A 22,338-nucleotide genomic window follows, 5' to 3' on the forward strand; every position below is an offset into this window, starting at 1 on the left:
AATGTTATTTATTAACAGGACCTCAAACACACTGCCAATACCAACAGGTTTGAATGTTTTCATAAAAAGGTAGTTTATAGGTTGCCTTAGCTCCTGTCGACAAAGGGATCCTGAAGATATACTGCCACTCCTGCCACGCATGCACAAAATATAAAATAACGTTTTTCAGAAACTGCATAATAGGTAAAGCAGGACTGTGATTTCTGAAAGAGAGTTTTAAAAAAACAAAACAAAACGAGCTCTAATATGTTTCCGGCTTACTGCCTGGGGGTATTTTCTGGCCACAGAGTAGAGAGAGAAAAACCAAACACAACCTGAGAATCTTATTTTTAAAGATTTTTAAACTTTATTTATTTGACAGACAGAGATCACAAGTAGGCAGAGAGGCAGGCAGAGAGAGGAGGGGAAGCAGGCTCCCCGCTAAGCAGAGAGCCTGATGCAGGGCTCAACCCGAGGACCCTGGGATCATGACCTGAGCTGAAGGCAGCGGCTGAGCTGGGCCACTGAGCCACCCAGGTGCCCCATAATCTGAGAATCTTGAGGTGACAGACATTAGAGTTTATGGAGACTGAGGCAGTTAGAGTTTGCAAGTCAGAGTACCAAAAAAAAAGAGAGCAACATTGTGAGATCTGCATATTTGCAGAGAAGTCTCCCAAGCCTTTGTCTGAATATTGATCTGTACAGATGTAGAAGGAACTTTCCCAAACTTGGGGAAAAAATACTGGAAGTCAATAGGCAGATAACATCCTGGAGCTCACACAGGGCTGGGATTAGTTTCTGTTTCCACCTGTCAGCATGATGAGACCTCATGTAATAAGCAGCCTTGGGTAGAATCCCTAGAAGGATCATGCCTTAGTAGGGGGACTAAATTAGTTTTAGGATAATGGCTGCTCTGAACCTGCCAGCAGAAGAAAGGAAAAAAATAAATATAAGAGCAGAAATAATTGAAACTGAACATAAACAACAGAAGTTAAAAGATTGTTCTTTGGAAAGATCAATGAAGTTGATTAATCTCTAGTCAGATTAACTAGAAATAAAAAGTGAGTTTAAGGGACACATGGGTGGCTCAGTCGGTTAAGCATCTGCCTTTGGCTCAGGCCATATGTCTCTCTCATTGAACTCCTTGCTCAGCAGGGAGCCTGATTCTCCCTTGGCTTATGGCTCCCACTGCTTTGCATGCTCTCTCACTCTCTGACAAATAAATGAATAAGATCTTTAAAAAAAAGTGAATTTAATAGGATCAAAGGTTAATATACAAAAATCAATTATATTTGCATATATTATCAATGAACAATTAGTAAGTCTCATTTATAACATGATAAAAAAGTATGGAAATACTTAGAGAAAATACTGGTAACAAATATGTATACCATACACTGAATGCTTTATAAAACATTACTAAGAGAAATTAAATACCTAAATAAATAGAGACATATACCATGTTCATGGAATTGCATACTCAATACTGTCAGGATATTAATTCTCCCATACAAATCTATAAAATCAATATGAATCAAAATTCTAGAAGTTCTTTTCTTTTTTTAACTGACAAGTTAATTCTAAAATTTATATGGAAATACAAAGGACCTAAATAAATCAAAATTTTTTTGAAAAAGAGGTGCAATATTAAGGATTTATACTTCCTGACATCAAGACTTATAAATCTATAGTTATCAAAATAGGATGATACTGATTTAAGGATAGGCATATAGAACAATGGAACAGAAGAAAGATTTTGGAAATAGGTCCATACAACATGTTCAGCTGATTTTCAATAAAGATGCCAAGGTAAATCAATGGAGAAAAATAATCTTTTCAACAAATGGTATTGGTACAATAGGATGCCATATGGAAAAAAATGAACCTCAACCCTTACCTCAAATGTTAAACAAAACTTAACTCTAAATGGACCATGAACCATAGTACAAATTTAGGAGTAAAACTATAAGGCTTGTACAAGAAACTCTGTAGCCTTAAGTTAGGCAAAGCTTCCTTAGGATCCAATAAGCATCAGTCATTAAACAATGGATAAATTGGAACAAAAAAATTCCTTTGTCCTCTTAAAAATACTGCAAAGAAAAGAAAAATTCAAGTCACTGACTAGGACAAAATACTTACAAAGCATATATCCAGAATATATAAAGAGCCCTATAATTCAATGTAACAAAAAGACAAATAACCAGATTATAATAAATGGGCAAAAATTTTGAAATGACACTTTGCAAAAGAAGGTATATGAATGGCTAACAAGTACAAGAAGCTATCCATTCTCAGTCATTAGGAAAATGCAAATTAAAATCATACTGAGTTACCGTTACACACTAAAATTAAAAATACTAACCACATCAAGTGTGGGTAGGATGTTGGACAACTGGAATTCTTATATATTGCTGGTGGGAATGTAAAATGGCCTACCCACTTTGAAAATCTGGAAGTTTCTTTTAAAAGTCAAACATACTCTTACCAACTAAATCCACTCAGGTATTACTCAAAAGAAATGATAATATATGTTTGTACAAACGCTTATATGATAATATTGGCAGCACCTTCTTCCATTTACAGATAATTCTAAAAAAGACACAAGTACAGTGATAAAGACTAGCTCAGTGCTCGCCAAAGTCTGTGGATGAGGGTGAGGGTAGGGTGAGATTCACTGTAAGGCACATAAATGTTATTCTGAGGGTGATGAAAAAAAAAGCAAAATGATAAATAGAAATACTTTCAATATAAACAACAGAGTGTTAATATCTCTAGTAAAGCACTTTTACAAATAATAAGAAAGCAAAATAGAAACAAGCCAACTGAAAAAATTAATGGATTTTATGAGAAAGGATTTTACAGAACATATGGAGGTGACAGAATTGGGAAATAGAAGCTCAGGGTTCAAATTTTGGTATCACTGAAAATTCCAGGATAAAAGCAAATCACCAAAGCTCTGAATCTTTGAGAATCTGATGTAAGTCTTCACAGAGAGGTGGGGAGGAACCTGCTGCTCAGAGTGTGATTACTGGCTTGGAGTATGTATGGAATGTATATATGGAAATAATATCCAAGTGCTATGTTACTGGATCAAATTATATGAGAGAGATTTATAATAAGGCACTTTAGATATTATTAATAACATTATTTGAATGGTATCATGAAAGACTCATTCTACGTTGAATAATTATTAATATAATTTCATGCAATGTTATTAGTATTGCCATGTTATTAACCAAAACAATAAAAAGTTTTCAACTCAATAATGATGTTACTATTGGATTCCGCTATTATATTAGGATATGTTATTTGTGCGGATATATATTCCTTTCTGGGGCACCTAATGGAACCTTAAAATATGATATTTAAGTGAACAGGTATTTTGCTAACATTAGCAGAAAAAGAACATATAATTTTCTCTCTTTCTATTAAATAGGAAGCCAAAAATCTCTTCACAAATATTTTAAGCAAGGAAAAAAATAGGAAAAAAAAACGAAACTCTTACTTTTGTCACTGACATAAAAAAGCTAAGTAAATACAAGTCAGAAGAAGAAAGTAAAAAAGAAAAGCTTTCAGAAAAGGAAAAATAGAATTAAGGGAGAGGGAAGTCATTTGCATAAATTATGCTGTACAGGAAGTGGCAGTCTGCAAACTTCACCTGAAAAAAAGGAACCTGCGTAGAAAGTAGAACACACTTCCTACTGAAGAAAAAAGCAGGTGATGAAGGGCAGTGGAAATTGTTAGCAAGTGCTTCTTTTGGACAAATTCCTTTTTCTTTCCTTCCTGCCTTCCTGGCTGCCTTCTTTCCTTCCTTCCTTCCTTTCTGCAGCGGGGAAGACCCTCATAATCCCTCATAAACAGACTAAAGAAACAGGGCACCTGCACTGCTTCCTTAATCTTGAATTGGAGTCTCAGGGGGTTCTGACCCTAATTTTCCCTCACACTCACTATTGGCTTGGGCTTCTTGGTCTTTGAGACTTTTTATTTTTTAAAAGATTTTATTTATTTATCAGACAGAGAGAGAGCACAAACAGGGGGAGCAGCAGGCAGGGAGCCCAATGCAGGACTCAATGCAGGACCCCGGGATCATGACCTGAGCCGGGATCATGACCTGAGCCGGGATCATGACCTGAGCCGGGATCATGACCTGAGCCGAAGGCGGAGGCTTAACCATTTGAGCCACCCCAAGCATCCCTCTTTGAGATGTTTTAATGTGAGGCCAATGGCTCATCAGAGGCTGGATGAATGACCACAGAGGAGCATAGAAATCTAGAGGAAGCATTTAGAAATCCAGAGGAAGCATAGTAGTTGGATAGAGTAATTTTATGTCTGTTGAATCTAATGACAAAACACTTTGGCTTCTATGTTTTATGTTTTATGTCCTCCCCCCAATTTTATTTTCTAGTACTCTATTTTCATTATATTTTAAAATGGTATGTGTCAACAGAAGAGTGGGGAAAGAAAGGTCTCCGTAAACAGTTTAGGAAAACTCGCTCTAAATATATGTATAAAATATCTAGAGATCGTAATTACTTGAGTGTTTCAGTAGGTGATACTTTAGCTCCCATGTGTCTAGATGGAGAGAATAGGTAAAAACAGTCTTCCGTGCAGCATTTAATCAGCCTCTGAATTAAACAATTGTTGGTATTTTCACATTTCTTACTATTTGTTATTTACATGGAAGAGCAACATGGTAGGCATTCTTAATACCTCAAATTGGAAATTGGAAAAAAAATGTTTAAAGGAAATGGAAGCATTTTTGCTTTTGCAGTTTCAGGCGCAATGAGTGGTTCACATCTGGCACCAAGACTATAGATCATCAGTGATGCAAGAATGCTGCAAACTGAAATATTCAAAGAAAAACAAAGGATGGATGGTGGCAGGAAATAGAGCAGGCAAATTTGTGATTTAAGTATAAGCTATGATTACTCTAAAGTAAACCTTTTTATCAAACTAGTTTGTAGGAAATGGTTAGCATTTCTAAGGAGGATGATTTGCTCTAAAATCTGAAAACTGGAGATTGTTAGAAGAGGCTATTTTCATTAGTTCTCTAAATTCATATATCTCCTCTATATCTTAATGGCATCACTTGTCATTATCATGAGCAATGGTTGAGTTTTAATAAAGCCAAATTCAATTTTTAAAAACTTATCACCAAAAATAAAAGCTTTTGACTTTTCCCCCCAAACTCATTTGCTAAATCCCCTGTAATATATACATATCAAAAGTCTTTAGGAATAGTGATTATAGTTGGTATCTAATGGGTTTCTGGTATTGTAGTACATCATCTAAAAAAACCCTGCGGTTTATAATAAACATGTTATGCAATGAAAAAAAAAACAAAACAAAACCTGGGGGTGCCTGGGTAGCTCAGGTAGTTAAGTGTCCAACTCTTGATTTTGACTCAGATGTGTGGAACCTGCAAGGGATTCTCTCTCCCCTTCTCCTTCTGCTCCTCTCCCCATCTAAAAATGAAAAAGACTGTTTCTCTTTTTCTTTTACTACTGACCATAGAGTTTAGAATAAGGATGTCTGGATCTTTGCAGCTGGGATAGTACCACTGATTAATAAGATTTACTATTCTTAGTAAAAGTTATAATCACTCTCTAAGGCCTGATGAGTCTGGACCCATCCCATTTTTCCAGTTTTTTCTCCTTCCAAACACAAACTCCATGCTCCAGCTGGCTGGGCTGCACAATTGCATCACCGTGCCTTGTGCATTCCCACTGTTCTAACTTTGCCAACAGTTTTCCATGCCTAGAATTGTCTCTTTCCAGTTTTTCAAAGCTTTCCTCTCCCCCATATCCTCTCTGGACCACTCCAGCCAGTGAACTCTCTCAGCTCAATGTCTAGGGAGTCTTGAGTATCTTGCCACTTAACTGCTATGACTTCTCTTGCTCGGCAGGCTGGAAGCATTCTGAAGGGGTATGTTCTCAAGGTCTAGACCAAGGAAACCCCTAGACAACAGGAGGAGCAGGAAGAGCAGCACACATCAACATCACGTGTTCCCTTTTCCAATGGCCTTCAGCTTTCTAGTGGAGGGGGGAGGAAGTGAGAGAGAAAGAGGGCAGCGAAGAGAGTTGGATGCACTGACACTTGGCTGGACGTGGGTTAACCTGGAGCAGGGAAAATACATTCCATTAAGGGTAAGCTGAAGACTGTAGTCTTATTGGAGAATTAAAACGTTTTTATTAGTTTTCAGCAATATGAGGTAGTGATTCAGGGTCACTTGGGCTGCTTCTAGGATTTCAAAAGTGAAAGCTAGGTCATGTTTATCGTGTTATTCCTCCATGTCCCTCCCTGAACATCTTCACACCCCAAATCTCTTCCTTTTCCCTAAGGCAGTCAGTCCTTCTGCCATCTGACTGTCCAGAGTCAAATGGACGAGCCACTGGATGGTGGTTTATTTGTTCACCCCCAATGTCTCCCTATCTCACAGTCTCATAGAGATCACAATTCTGTTATCTGGGTTCTTGATAGTGCTTGCTGAGCCATTGCAAGAGGAAGGTTAGCCCTAGGGGAGGAGGAGGAAGTATAGAGCTATAGAAAAACTTTATATATATATATATATATATATATATATATATAAAAATATAATATTTCACATATAAGAGAGATTATACAGGATTTGTCTTTCTTTGTCGGACAGACTTCACTTAGTATAATGCTCTTGAGATCCACCCATATCACAAATGGCAGGATTTTTTTTCTATTTTTATGGCTCAGTAGTATTCCAGTGTGTGTGTGTGTGTGTGTGTGTGTGTCTGTGTGTAACCATTCATCCATTGATAGGTTATTTCCATATCTTGGCTATTGTAAATAACGACGCAATGAAAATGGAGGTGCATATTTCTTTTTAAATTAGTATTTTCATTTTTTAAGATAAATACCTAAAGCAGAATTACTGGATCGTATCGTAGTTCTATTTTTAATTTTTTGAGGAATTTTTAGTTGTCCATAGTGGCTGCACCAATTTACATTCCAACCAACAATGCATACAAGATTCTCTTTTTTCCACATCCTTGCCAACACTTGTTATTTCTACTCTTTTTGATAATAGCTATTCTAACAGGTATGATGTAATATCTCATTGTGGTTTTTTTCTTTTCCCCAATGATTAATGAAGTTGGGCATCTTTTTATGTACCTGTTGGTCATCTGCATGTCTTTTTTGGTTAAAAAAAAATGTCTACTCAGATCTTCTACTTATATTTTAATTGAGCTATTTATTTTTTTATATTGATGTGTATGAGTTCTTTATATATTTTGGTTATTAGCTCCTTATTAGTATGTGATTTGCAAATATTTTGTGCCATTCCGTAGGTTGCCTTTTCATTCTGTTGATGGTTTCCTTTGCTGTGAAGAAACTTTTTAGTTTGATATTGTCCTGCTTGCCTATTTTTGTTATTGTTCTTTTTGCTTTTGGGGTCAGATTAAAAAAATCATCACAAAGACTTACATAAGGAGTTTACTGCTTTGCTTATGTTCTCTCCTAGGAGCTTTATGGCTTCAGGTCTTACATTTCAGTCTTTAATCCATTTTAAGTTAATTTTTTATGTACAAAAAGTAGTCCAATTTCTTTCTTTTGCATGTGGCTACCCAGTTTTCCCATCACCATTTGTTGAAGAGACCATCCTTTCCCCACTGTATATTCTTGGTTCATTTGTTGAAATTTATTGACCATATATATACAGGTTCATTTTGGGGCTATTCTGTTCCATTGATCTATTTATCTGTTTTTATATTGGTACCACAGTTTTAATCACTGTAGCTTCATAACATAGTTTAAAATCAGGGAGGGTAAAGCCTCTGGCTTTGTTCTTCTTCTTTGAGATTGCTTTGGCTATTTGGGGTCTTATATGATTCCATAATAGACTTTGGGACTATTTATCCTATTTCTATGAAAAATGCCATTGGAATTTTGATAGGAAATGCATTAAATCTTCATGTTGCTTTAGGTAGTATAAATATTTTAATAATATTAATTCTCCCAATCCATGAAAATGAGATATCTTTCTATTTATTTGTATATTTTTCAATTTCTTTCATTAATGTCTTATAGTTTTCAATATGTAGGTCTTTTACCTCCTTGGTTAAATTTATTCCTAAGTATTTTATCCTTTTTTATGTAATTGCAAATAGGATCGTTTTCTTAATTTCTCTTTCTGATAGTTTATTGTTACAGTATAGAAATGCAACATAATTTTCTGTATTAATTTTGTATCCTGCAACTTTACTGAATTCATTTATTAGTTCTAACAGTTTTCTAATGGAGTCTTTAGGGTTTTCTATATGTAACATCATGGCATTTTTACTTTTTCCTTTCCAACTTGGATGTCTTTTATTCCCCACTCCCCCTTCTTCTTCTACCCAATTACTCTGGGTAGGACTTCCAATTATGTTTACTACTTTAACATTTTGTTACCTTCAGTTGATTGAATAATGATTAAGTTGACCAGTGGCAAATATGTGACTATATGACATAACATGACATCTTTGATTACTTTGCTTGTTCAATAAACTTTTCACATGTTATCTTTTCTCTCACCTTGACCGTAAGCTCTTTGAGGATAGTGTCTTAAATAGTTTTATAAGTCTGGTACACTATTTGGTAAAAACAGACATTCAGAGATATTTCTGGTTATATTTATAATACAATATAAACTCTCACTAGTCATTCAGTGTCACAATCATTTGTCTTAAGCTTTAGGATTTTGTTATGCGGTACAAACTCTGAAGTACATATTAAGATGGGTATGCATGTGGAGGAAGAATAAATGGGAAACTTGCACTGACATTAACCAGTAATGCCTGAAACTTTATTATGGACAAGAACTCTCCGGGGAATATATTACCATGGAGGTTCTTGAGCCTATGAGATTCTGAGTCAGCAGGCCTGGAGGTATCTAGGAATCCTAATTCTTAAAGAAGCATTCTAGAAAATTATGAGGTACATTTAAACAAAGATTGCATTAAAAAAGTATGTCTTTATTTTTTCTTTTTTTAAAAGACTTATTTATTTATTTTAGAGAGAGAGTGTTAGTGGGGGGAGAGGCAGAGAGAGAGAGAGGGGCTCTCTCGCAGGTTCCATGCAGAGTGTGGAACCTGATAAAGTACTGAATCCCAGGACCCTGAGATCATGACCTGACCTGCCAAAACCAAGAGTCAGAGGCTTAACCAACAGAGCCATTCAGGTGCCCTGATATGCCTTTATTTTCAAATTACAAATGCTGTTTTTCTTTAAAGCAAAAAATAACTAAGTGTCCTTTAGGTGCAGGACATTAAAAGATAAACTGGACATGGATTTTATAATATAACAAAGAGAATAAGTATTAGTAATCATAATAAAGAACATAAAGGAATAAAACTCTTGTGAGAATTTCAAGTCTAGTATTTGAGAGTTCTGGGGAAAGGGGATGATTTCAGAGCAGAGGAGGTCATGGAAGGCTTCAAAGGGGAGGTAAATATAGAAATTTGGAACAGTATGAAAGAAGTTTCTGGAAAAGATAACAGTATTAGCAAAAACAGTGAAGTAGAAAGTGAAGGACATGAAGTATGGGTATTTCTGTGATGGAGTCTCGGGGCAGCTGAATATGAGGAGGGTAACTTGGCTGGTAGGCTAGGGGCTGGAGACTGTGAAGACGTAGCTTTAGTTGGATGAAATTCCCATGAGAATGTATAAAGACAGATAAGAAAAGAAAAGATGGATGAGAAAAGAAAATCCAAGCATCAAGCCATATAATATATTTAAGGCTTTGGATGAGGATTTGGTGATATGATATTTTAACAGTAAAGATCTCTTCTGAATTATATTAAATATGATACCAATGAGGGCTATGATACAAATATGTAACTTTACTTCTGTGTTTTATGATACTAACTTCTACCACTTGAGACAAAGTAAGACACTTAAATTAGAAGTTTAAAACCAATATTAAACCATTAAAATAAAAATCAAAACATTATCTACCTAATGTATTTCTAAAATATAATTCTATAGAGTTGATTAAATATTTGTATTTTTTACTGTGTATATCACTTATGTGGACACGTCAAGACATATAAATGAGGCTCAATTCTAGAGAATCACAAAAACAATGTGAGGTATTCCCTTGCTCTCCTTCCTCCTAAAAACAAACCAAAATAAAACAAAACAAAATAAAACCCTAAAGCCCCTAAGGGTTGAATAATTTCACTAAAGAAAATAAAAGAGAGGTAAGCAGAAGTCACGGGAAATGGGAGAGAGCAAAAGGCTGGAAACCTACCACAGATGGAGCAAAGATTTTCCAGATGTGGAATTCTTTCTATGGATCAGTGCTTTTAGCTTGGCTCACTTGGGTTCTACCAGGAAAAAAAAAAAAAGGGAACTATGGCTTCCTTTTACCCTCTATCTGTAATCTAACTAAACCTACTTTGCTGAAATTTTATATTTTGTTTCCTTTATGAAAATGTCTTGATATCTGTGATCTGTGGTTATTTTTCAAAAACCTGAGCTGACATTGTGGATGGGAATGCTTTGCGAATGCCTGGAGATATTTGTATGTGTGTCAGAATATCTCCATTTGTAAAGAGACTTCTAACACATCTTTACGGCACAATCCTCTTGTCCACATCACAAAAAGGCCAGGGCTTTGCCTGCATCTGAGGATGAGGGGGTCACTGTTCTGCTTATGTTCTGTTGTTATGGACCATCTGGGAGGATGGTTCTTGATTAGTTGCAGAAGGATTTACTGTTGTCTCAGTGTCAGGGTCAGGTTAGATGGAAATGCCTTTTTTTTAAGAGGCCCCCAAATTTGGTACTGAAAAATAATACAAAATAATGAAAGTTTCTGTGTATAATAAACAAGCCTAATTCCCACTTCACTACAGTCATAAAAGAAGAAAAGCTTCATGTCCCCCTTTGGGTCACCTGGCTCATCTTTGCTTTGCATAGATGAAAGCTACTGTCTTCATCATTGTAGCTGAAATACAGCCACTAGGTCTTAGGGGAAAAAAAATCACCAAGATATGTCCCACGGGGGTGATTCTTTTTAAATTAGAAAATATTAAATCATAGAATACAGGTACGTCTGGTGGAATTCTGATTTTTTTTCTCTTAAAGATATTTTATTTAAAAAAATATATCAAGTGTCTCACACCCTGATTATTTGTTTATTCTTCCTAATTTTGGTTTTACAACGTTAGCTATTATTATCTAATCTACTGAACATATTCAATTGTAGAGGGCAGCAGCATCTGACTCAAACATATTACAATGCAAATTAAAAACCAAATGGCATGTTCAGGATCAAGTTGAGTGGTTTTAAAAAGGAGGTAATTTATTTGGTCAAGGGGAAAGAGAAAATCCATGAATCTCATACATATGAGATAAGAGGGTGTCAATGTAGATTAGTGCAGCTAAAAGAGCTCGAACAGATGTTCTATGGGGTTGCAGATAATTATGAAGTAGGAAGATAGCTCTGTAGCCTGAAAAGGCAGTATGACTCTGAAAAATTAAAATTTTATTGAATATTCATTATATATTTAGGTCTTGGCAGGTCTTACGGAGTAAAACTAAACAGCAAACAAAAATATGTCATGGCTTTTCATTGATGCTGCTTATAGCATATTTTGGGGGACAGGACACATATATAAGAAGCAGAGAGTTATATAAGACATCAGGTAAAATTAAGTTATAGACTATTTTTTATACTAATTGTACATGCAATGGGAATTTGGATAAGGATGGTCTAATCATCTGAGTGCAAGGAACTCATATTTGGTCCAACTAAAAGACTAAGGCATGAGGATACAGAGACATTCCGCAGATGTGGGACAGAGACCACCTAAGTGTTGGAGCTGACACCCAGGGAGTCATCTGGGATAGAAGGAGCTATTTTTTTCATTTCTTTCTCTAGTTTACACTGCCTCTCACTTCTCTGTCTTGGCCCAGTTACACCATTATTCTGTTCTTCTTTGCAGGATAGTTTCCTCTGTTACTTCACCTCACAGTCCATGTGAACTTTTAGCCAAAGCACCTGTTGTAGGTTGACTGTTTCTTCAGCTCAAATAAAACTGAGAGAGAGAGAGAGAGAGAGAGAGAGAGAGAGAGGAGGGATGGAGAGTGGAGAGACAGAGGCAGAAAGAAAGAGATTGTCCATTGGTCAGCCAGTGTGTTCTCTGCCCTTGAATCAAGTATGCTCCTCATTCAACCCCTACCTGCCTGTCTCTGGTCCAATGGACTCTGGCATGGGTTAGAATAAGTGGTCACAAGGAACTAGGCTGCTCCTTTCAGGTGCAGAAGAGAAGATGAGCAGTAAAACCCATCTGATTCAAAGGAAGAGTTCACTGGAGAGTTGAGCCATCAGGGGAGGGAGGCTTGGTGGAAAAAGTGGCACTTAAGTTGGTCCTTAAAGGAAGAGCATGGTTTGGAGAAAAAGAATAGAAGTGTATTTTGGTATCAGTAAACTTCAGGAGCAAAGTCATAAGAACAGAAATATGTACGTACATCATATAAATTATAGGAATTATTACAGTTTTACTAATTTTGGTCATACTTTTATTCAGATATCGGAGGTGGAAGAAATGGTGATATTAGGAATGAAGAGACAGAGAAAAACATCAGCTTTTGAGGAAAAGGGATTCATGTATGGTGTAGCTTAGTGTAAGGAGGCATCTAGCTCTCTTCTCAGAAACTACATGGTAGGTACACAATAAATTACAGCTGTTGTGAAATACATACTTAGTAGTAGTATTTTTCATTTGAAAACTTGAAGAAATTCCACAGGAAAGAAATGAAGTAATGGAAAGTAATCAAAAACCAATGGCTAAGAGAACAGAATTACTTTTGCTTAAAGCAGAAAGGATAATGATTAACATAAGTGGCGTATGCAATTTATTTTACGATCAATGAGCTTTTAAAAAGTGTTTACATTAGGAATATACTAAATAAGCTCTTTAAACTGAGATGTATCTATATAATGAAGTATTACTCGGTTACTATAAAGACATGAGCTATCAAGTCATGAAAAGGTATGGAGGAAACTTAAATGCATATTGCTAAGTGAAAGAAGCCAATCTGAAAAGCCTACGTGCTGGACCGTTATAGTATCACACAGGATCGTCTCCCTGTCCCCCAAATCCTCTGTGCTTCATCAATTCATGCCTTCCTACCCCCCAGCCCCTTATCTTTTAACCATTTCCACAGTTTTGCCCTTAAAAGAATGTCATACATGTAAACTGTACTTTCCACTAAATTTTTGTGACTCTAAAACTATTCTAAAAAAAAAAAGTTTATTTATTAAAATAAACCCTTTTAGGTACACAGCGCTATGCTAAATGACTTTTAAAAAGATGTTTAAGGGGCGCCTGGGTGGCTCAGTGAGTTAAAGCCTCTGCCTTCGGCTCGGGTCGTGGTCCCGGGGTCCTGGGATCGAGCCCCGCGTCGGGCTCTCTGCTCAGCGGGGAGCCTGCTTCTCCCCTCTCTCTCTCTGCCTACCTGTGATCTCTGTTTGTCAAATAAATAAATAAAATTTAAAAAAAAAAAAAAAAGATGTTTAAGTCTACTGGAAGCTATGCTGAGACATATAAATGACTCAACAGACAACAACAATCCACATATCATTAAGTATGAAGATGGCAATATTTCAAAAAGTACAAAATTAATACAAGCAGGAGTTGTCACAGAAGACTTCATGGTGAAGGTGAGACCCAAGTGAGACCCTGGGAGCTGAGGGAGTTAATTTCTGGAAAGGAAACAGGAGGATCAAAGGTCAAGTTATGCAGAAGCAAATTTAGGCTAGAAGTGTTGGTGCTACCATGACTACAGCGGAAGGTGCATATGTTAGAGGAGGATGGGAGATAAGGTTGGGAAGGAAGGCCAAGGTCAGATCATGGAAAAATTTGTTCATCAGCCTGAGGAGTCTTGGCATTTAACCACTACATACAGCATGGTAGTTAAGAGCATGCATTCTAGTCTGTGTTGCTTGCTTTGAGCCCTGCCTTGAACAAAATGTGACTTTGGGTAATTAGGAAACCCGAGTTTCAGGTTCTTTGTCTCTATAATGTGGAAAATAGTAACACTTAACCTTATAGGATTGCTAGAGGATTTATTGAGTTCATATCTATAAAGTGCTCAGAAAAGTGCAGGCACAGGTAAACGCTTGCTATTATCATTCATTCCACCATTCATTCAACAAACATTAAGTCAAAAACCTTTTAAGAAGCTGGCGCTACACAGATGCAGAGAAAATGTTGCCTTTCAGGAGATCAGAGTACAGCAGGGAAAACGTTTGGATAAATGTATCAAAGAAGACCATAGACTTAAAAAGGCAGGTAAATTAAACAAGTAAAGAACTGTACTATAATCCTCCATTTATCAATTTCCTTAAATCCATAGGAAAGAATTGACTGAAAATTTATATTAAGAAGTTTATAACATTAGCAGTTGGGAGTCACTGGAATGTATTTTCTGTTTAGGAAGATTTTAAAAACCCAAAGCAAAACCCCATTGTGATGGGCAAGTGAGGGCTTTGGGGGTCATTTTGCTTAAAGATCACTTGAAGAAATCTATAATATCTGTTCTACCTGGTTACAGGAATCAGGACAAAATATCTCTTAAATCCATGACCCATTCTCCTGAAATAGCCAGGCTGGTTCTGCACAGCCTTCAGAAAACAAAATCTTGGGCATCAGAAAATTTGTTATGGTTGTTAATAACTGTTTTAGATTTCCCACTCAGATAAACCACATCTCGAAATCATATTTTTAGTCTATAATAGAAACGTTTATCTCTCTGTAAGAGATCTTGATCTCAAACTTTTGCCCACAGAAAAACAAATCAAAGTCCTTCAAACCAAGGGAGGGTCAATAAGAGAAGGAAAGCAGGGTCATACCAGTAGAGTTGTAGGTCACTTCATACTCAGACAGGATGAAGTAATACTTTTTTATATGAACTTTTCCAAAGTCAATGCACCTCTCTAAAGAAAGTAGAATCACTGTACAATTATCTTGTGGGTATATATTTGTGTACACATTCATATTATTAATAAAAGTAACTGAACTGCAAACTGTGCATTGTGAACTCTATAAAGGTAAATATTTGAGGGGATCTAAAAATGATAGCTATGACTTTCAAACTCAATGAAACTTCTTCTATTGCTCTGTAAAATAAAACTGATGGAAAGGGACCTTTTAGTAAACTGTATTCAGGGAAGATTAGAAACAACAAATTCATTTTTCTACTGATAAAAGGTCAATGTCAATTAAAATACTGAAATGCAAAACTGCTTTACTAGCCCGGACTGGTAGTTCCTAGCTACTCCTTCACAGTTCTGATAGCCATTCTTTCAAGGGTAAGTTAGGGGGCAAAATATGCACAAGACTTTTTGGAGGAAGAAATTTTAAGGTCATCAGTTGTGAAGAGTTAAGGTTATTGATGGAGATTAATGGAGGTTAACTTAGTGCCTACAGGAGTTACTGGGTATGTCATATAAATGGGTTGACTCAAAACTATTTCTTGGGCCTCTGCTTGTGCAAGAATACTACACCAGGTGTGGGGTGACAAAGATGAAATCAGGGGGTTTATGCCTTCAGGAGCTCACAGACAGATACGGAAGATATTTTGCAAACAGAAATACATCACAAGTAACACTATATGCCATAGAAAGATATAGCCACCTTTGGCTATGGAGACCTGGGAAGACCACTCTAAGTAGAGGAGAAATCATTCAAATTGGAACTTTAAAGAGTAATTATCATGAACCTATGTCTCTTGAAATATAATTGGGGAGAAAAGGAAATATGTTGGATTGATTCTGGTGATAGAGTAGATTTATTTTTCTACTTTGTAATAAATGAAATACCAACAGAACATTTAGAAACAGATTCAGAAAGTTATCTGTATTGAAAAATGTCCTATGAATTCAAGATTTTTGGCATAAGAATAGCTTACTTATATTTTTCATGAATTCCTTGATAACCGAAAACCAATGTGTTTCCTCTCAACAGCCCAGTCCACCACAGCCAACTTTTCATGGATTAGTTTACATTAGGTTTCAGAGAAACTGAGAGGTTATATGTGGGCATACCCTAAATTCCTTCCTCATAAAAAAGCAGGCAAGCAGAGACCATAATACTAAGAAAAGTGAAGCAAGTGAGTATTTATAAGCTACTAGTAGAAAAATAATGAAATTCATTTTTGGAGAATGAAAGGGAATAAAGAATTTGGAATGTTGGCCAAAGCCCGGCCTAGCCAGATAAAGAAAATTTTCAGATCCTGCTGAACCCTGTAAAACAGCTGGGGCCTTTGCAGTAACAGAAAGTGTTTCACTTAGAATAGGAGGATAAGATTTTGCTTTTGGCTCTAGGAGTATTATGCATATGGAGTAAAGCATTTGCCATTTTTTTTTTAAAGATCTTATTGATTCCTTTATTTACCAAACAGCAAGCAACTACTTTAATGTCAGGCAAAGGGAGTTTGAGTTGAACAAAACAAAATTCTGTCTTTCAGGGTGCTTACAGCCCAGTCAGTAAGACAGTACTAAAACCAGTCTGATCTGTACTAAAATAGAAACATGATATAGAGCAGAGTCTTTCTCAGAAGGAAAACTCTGAACTAGAGTAGTCCTATTTTTATTCTTCAATTAAATCCCAATATCTGTAGATATTGAAACATGACTTAGAGCAGAATACATTGGAAGGATAATTTCCTGAATCAAGCAAAGATAACCGGATCGGGCACATCTTTGGATTTCGGTTTATTTTTGTATGTTTGTTTGTTTGTTATCGTTGTCCTCTGTATTGCCCTTCTCGGTGATCAAAGGTAGCCAAGAAAACTAATATCAAAAAGCACCAAATCTGGGTTTTGTTATTAGTATATTTACAAGAAACTTGGAATGAAATTATGAAAACCTTGATTTTTTCCCCTCACATATTTGTCACAAAGAAGTGTTTGATTTCTAAGTTCTGCCTTACTAGCCTCAACACAAAGTTTGGAGAGACTGTGAATCTGTTATATGCTTCTGAAAGCTATCTTTCACAAGTGTTTAAGGCTATAATTATTCATTATCTTGATTTTAACATTTTCTGGCCAACGAACTAACCTAGAGGCAGGAATACAAACATTCTAAGAAAAATGACCAAGGAATGTAACCAAAGTCAGATTCTAAGTCATCTTTCTCAATGGTGCCCTTTACACATTTGTATGGGATAGGTCCCCAAATAACACCATTAATTAATTACACAGCTGAAATATTTGGCAGTTGTGAGGGTAGTAGGAGTCATGGGGCGGGGAGAGAGGAGGAACAGTTAAATAAATTTTTAGAACCATATCAACACTAAATCATTAAGATTGAAGCCAAAGCATCTTTGTAATTATAATTTATTGGTTAGCATGTATTTATAGAACACTCACTATGTGCTTATTAGCTGTTTTAATTAGAGGGCACACAAAGATAATATTCCTTATCTAGAAAAGATTATGGCCAAGAGATGAGGACATACAACAACACAAGATAATAAGATTGCTATAACAAATGTATAGAGTTTTCTAGGAGCACAGAAAAAAATCAATGACTAACTCTGCCTGGGAAGTAATTCATTAAGGAGACAATATTTTTTTTTTTGAAGTTTCATCCCTGATTTTTATTGGTTTGTATTAATAGTACTTCTTTATATAATATGGCTATAGATCCTTTCTACGTTTAAGTGTTGTAAATGTATTCCCAACTAGTTTACAAGAAACCCTTCACTTGGGAGTGATGAGGCTCATTAATATTGTCATTGATCCATGACAGTCACCTGGATCCCTGTGTCAGTTTTCAGTTTGTTAAAGAACCCAGAAGGGAGGCAGGATATGATTAAATATCTCTAAACCTCCAAAAACTAATTTTGGGAATATGAGTTTAAGGAATTTTGGTAAAAGAGACAATATTTTTGGTTCTAATAAAACAAGCAGAATTACCAAGATATACAGGGCAAAAAAATTGCCATTTTTTGGCTAATGATAGCGGTCTATTTTCCAGAGCTGCCATGAATTCTGACAAAATCTACAAGGTCTTTTGTGATTTAATGTTTTTTAGAATGAGAGATTTCATATTATTCTATATTGCTACTTTTCAAATAAGCTCAGAGTCACATTTTGGCAACTAAAATGCAATGCTGATTTTCTAATTTATATGCATCTATACAATAGAGGACATATTCTAAATCATAAGTATAGATATTTTCTCTCCCATACAATTAAATGAAATTATGTTCATTTAGGATGAAGAAAAACATAGTCCATATCTTTTTTCCCTCTGAATAAGGCACTTCTCTCTTTCTCTATCTCTGTCTATCATCTGTATTTTTTGAAAGGTGGTTGCATGATCTAGGTAAAACTAGAGATTTACAGAGCTAGAAAGTATTGTGACTGTCTGAGGTGGCTGAAGTTGGATGAACAAACCGGCAAACCAACACAAGGAGAGAAGAAGAGAAAATATTGGTAGGTATACTGGTGAGACTCCTACCAGAAAACAGATGGTACACTGGGTATACTGAGGAACGCTTAGTAACAGAACTATTCACAAAGATTAGGAAAGTCAGAAGGGCAAGACGAGAATGATTTTCAGCACCTGGGAACTTGTGTGGAAAGGGCCACCTAAGAGAAACCAGCAGTGATTCCTTGGGAAACAAATGGGGGATAACTACCCAAGCTCAGAGTCCCACTGTCATGCCCTGCCTTCCTCTCTTCCCAGTCACTTCTGGCTCCTCACTGGTGGAATAAGAAAGACAAAAAAGTGAGCAGCCCACTAGTTCTGCCCACACTGGTCAACCTCTGGGGCACAGAGAGGGGAAGAAATAATGGATCTGAGTGACAAAATGGACACACCCAGTATAATAAACTATACTGCTTCCAGATTACAAATGGCCAGGTATGATGCAGGAAGGTTTGACCTTGCCTGTAGAGTGCAGGGAGACAAAGAAAATGTTAAGGCAGGAAATGATAGGGCCAGGTGGTGCTTTTCAAACATCACTCTGGTGATGGTGTAGAGAGTGGACTGGCGTAATGACAGGTTGAGGCAGGGAAACCAGTTCTGGTTGCTGTTGCAAAAGCCCAATGGGAAGTGGAGGGCTCCCTTAATGCAATGGTGGGGAGAAGGGACAAAGGTTGATTAGAAGGCAGTGTTGACAGGACTGTGCGCAGGAGCTGAGGGAGAGAGGATGGGAGCTGGGAAGACAGGATTCAATTACCTCAGGGACTAGGGATACAGTCGATAATGTAATCATAGGAAAATAGGATATAGGATATACATTTCTCATGGGCTAATTGTGAAGACTGAAGATTATCTGTTCACAAGAGAGAATTTCACCCTAACAGACACAGGAATTTCTAATGAAAGGTTAAAATATGACCAACTCTGCCTATGCTGTGATAACTTCTGTTCGCATTAACTCACTCAGAGGCTTACAGAGAAAGTGATCTCTTTTTTCCACATGGACGGCTACTTAACTGTTAATTGATGCCCTGAGGAAGCATTTAAGAACTCTTGGAGCAGACATAGGCAGCGGTAACACAGCTAGCTTCTATTTGGCTTCTACACATGGTAGTTAGAAGCACAAACAATTATCATAAAAACAGCTACCATTTTTTAGGATCTATTTTGTGCCAAGCATTGTTGCCTTACAAAAACAACATGGCAGCTTCTTTATTTATATTCTAGAAATGGGAAAATGAGGAGGTTAAGTAACTTGCTCAAGGCCACACAGATAGGAAGCAGATGTGCTAGAGAATGTACCAAAGGCACTGGGCCCACTCTTTCGGGGCATACAGATGCTGGTGGCATAGGAAAGTCATATAAAAATATTATGTGTTGGATACAATTACACATTCATACTTACATGATTAATTATGATTTTAAAAAACAAATTAATTCAGATCCTGAGAATGTACATTTTGATACTTTGATTACTTTCTTGGGAACTTTCTGAACAAGGCAGTTTAAGAAATTCTCAATTGAGAAGAAGAAAAGGAAGATGCTGGCCCAATGGAATATTCTTGACTAGAGAGTGAGTTCCTTCGGGGCAAGGAATATACCTTATTCATAAACTGCTTCCTTGATAGATACTAGTAAGATGCTAGAATATGCTGCTGTTCAGTACATATTTCTGGAATGAATGAACCAATGGGAGGCTCTTTCAAAATGTTTCCCCTTGGAGATTTTTGTCATTGCAAAGTAGAAGATGAGCAGTGGGATTAAGTGCGCCAGGATGTATTTACATAGCCACATGGATCAGAATAGAAGATGTCTACTTAGAGCACACACCGAAACAACCACACAACTGTATCTCAAGAATTATTAATGGAATGTACCCAAACTGATTTTTTTTAGAGCTTCACAAGGCTTGGTGGGATTGGTTCCAGTTGGCGTGGATGAGAGGTCACACAGATTAAAAATAGACTTTCTTAATATGGAACAATAGGCTACATTCATTTAACAAGACAGAAAAAAAAAATGACAGGCCTTAGGGGCGGGAGTGAAGCTTAATCCTATTTAAGAGCTCAATTAACCCCCAGAAAATTGAGTAGGTCCTCTGCCTTCATTGCCATTCTTCTGTCTAGCAGGGTTTAAAAAGAGAGATTCATAAAGAGGAATAAAGAGATTCACATTTGCATATAATACTAAAAATATTTCAAGTATTTTAAATAGGGCATAATAAACTTTAGAAATATAAGAATTAGTTTGCCTAGATTACTATTGTCCTTTAAAACTTGAAATCGATCATATTCTCTTTTGTCAAATCTGTTACCATTGTTAATAAAATATTCAAACACAAGACTTTATCTTGATACATAAATTCATTGATTTTTTAAAAAATAATTTCTTTCTTATGGTGATATTACCAAACAAAATTACATTTCCTTCTAAACTAATGGTACATTCTCAAGAAATGTGTATCAAAACCATTTTGGAGTACATTCCAGTCACTCTAATGTTTTAAGACACAGAAGCCAGGTCCTATTCAAATTAGTCCATCCCGGGATAAGCATCTGAGGGCTTGGGTAGGTCATTTGTATCAACTGGTAGATCCTACTTTCCACAGATCACCCTGTGGAACCTCTGTGAATGGAATTTATGAGCTCTTTTCATTTGTGCCCCAGCATTATAGAAATGACCCAAATAGATCATTGAAAAGTTGACAATTTCTTGTTTTTGTGTTTTGCAGTTGAATTATGATAAAAAGCGGTGGTTATATTACATGTACACTTTTTAACTAGTTCTTTGTTCTAATAAGTATATCTTTTTAAATACATGAGAAGCTTGAAAAATTAAAGGTCTTCTCCCTATCACAATGAAATCATTTTAAACGGCGAAGGAAAAGATCCATTCCTTCCACAAGCAGTGGTATTTCCATCCCTTCTCCCCCTTCCCCACCAGGCAAGAATTCACATCCCAATTTTCTCCATGGGGTATGAAAGAATTTGCTGACATTCTGGAATAAGACGACAACTTTGCTCTGTTATATACTTAGTTTAAATTGTAGCTACTCTTGGAAATTACAGAGAGTGTCACAACCCAAGATAAAGCAGGATTTTGGCTACGTTTCTTTCTCTTTGTGATGCAAATGCTATTTAACCACTTATTTCTTGTCCCACTTAGGTAGCTAACACATCTATTTAAGTTGTTTGTGCATTGGGGCTATAACCGGAATTCAGTTAGTACATGCTACTAATCCATGTAATATCACTCCCTGTTAAACTGAACAGTTCTCTTGAACTGACACATGATGCCAGTTCAGTATTTTCTGTCTGTGCTGAAGGGCTACCTTTCAACAAATTACGGTAAAGAAATCAGATATAGCCTAAACACGAGAGAAAAGTCTAGCTCATGGGAGGATACAAACTATGAAAACCTCTGTGTGAAAACTACCTACTGGTGAAAGTAGGCTCACTGACCTATAAAGAGAACATCCTCCATATTAAATCAGCAAACTAATGCTTCAGTGCAGAGTCATTGAAGTCATGTCATCTTTTAGATGACTATAAACACTTAATACAGCTCTTAAAAATCACAAATATTTCTAAGTGATAAGCTTTAATTTGGTAGTAAAACTTCAATCTGTTTATTATCATCATTATTATTATACATAAAATATAAAACAGTATTGAGGAAGACCAAAAGGTTTTTTTAAGCATTTGAATCCACCAATCGAAGTCTAATTTTTCATATTTCCATGTTTCTCATCAGTCCTTATCCATCTCCCATGATACTGCTAATAGCCATAATCAAAGCATAGAGTATAGAAATATATTCTAATTTTCTCATATAATTATTGATATCGTTTCAAAATTATATATTTGATAGTATAGCATCAGCTTTAAATAAGTACATCTTGTTTT

General features: G+C 36.2%; 1 protein-coding gene across 1 annotated transcript in view; it reads right to left on the reverse strand.

Moving 5' to 3' along the window:
* Nucleotides 1-22,338, reverse strand: part of DLC1 (DLC1 Rho GTPase activating protein) — a 412,671-nt gene that overhangs the window by 181,326 nt on the left and 209,007 nt on the right. The gene's annotated exons all lie outside the window — the stretch shown is intronic.

Source organism: Lontra canadensis, unplaced genomic scaffold (assembly GCF_010015895.1).
Source record: "Lontra canadensis isolate GAN:19392208 unplaced genomic scaffold, GSC_riverotter_1.0 scaffold139, whole genome shotgun sequence".
In the NCBI taxonomy this organism is placed as follows: domain Eukaryota; kingdom Metazoa; phylum Chordata; class Mammalia; order Carnivora; family Mustelidae; genus Lontra; species Lontra canadensis.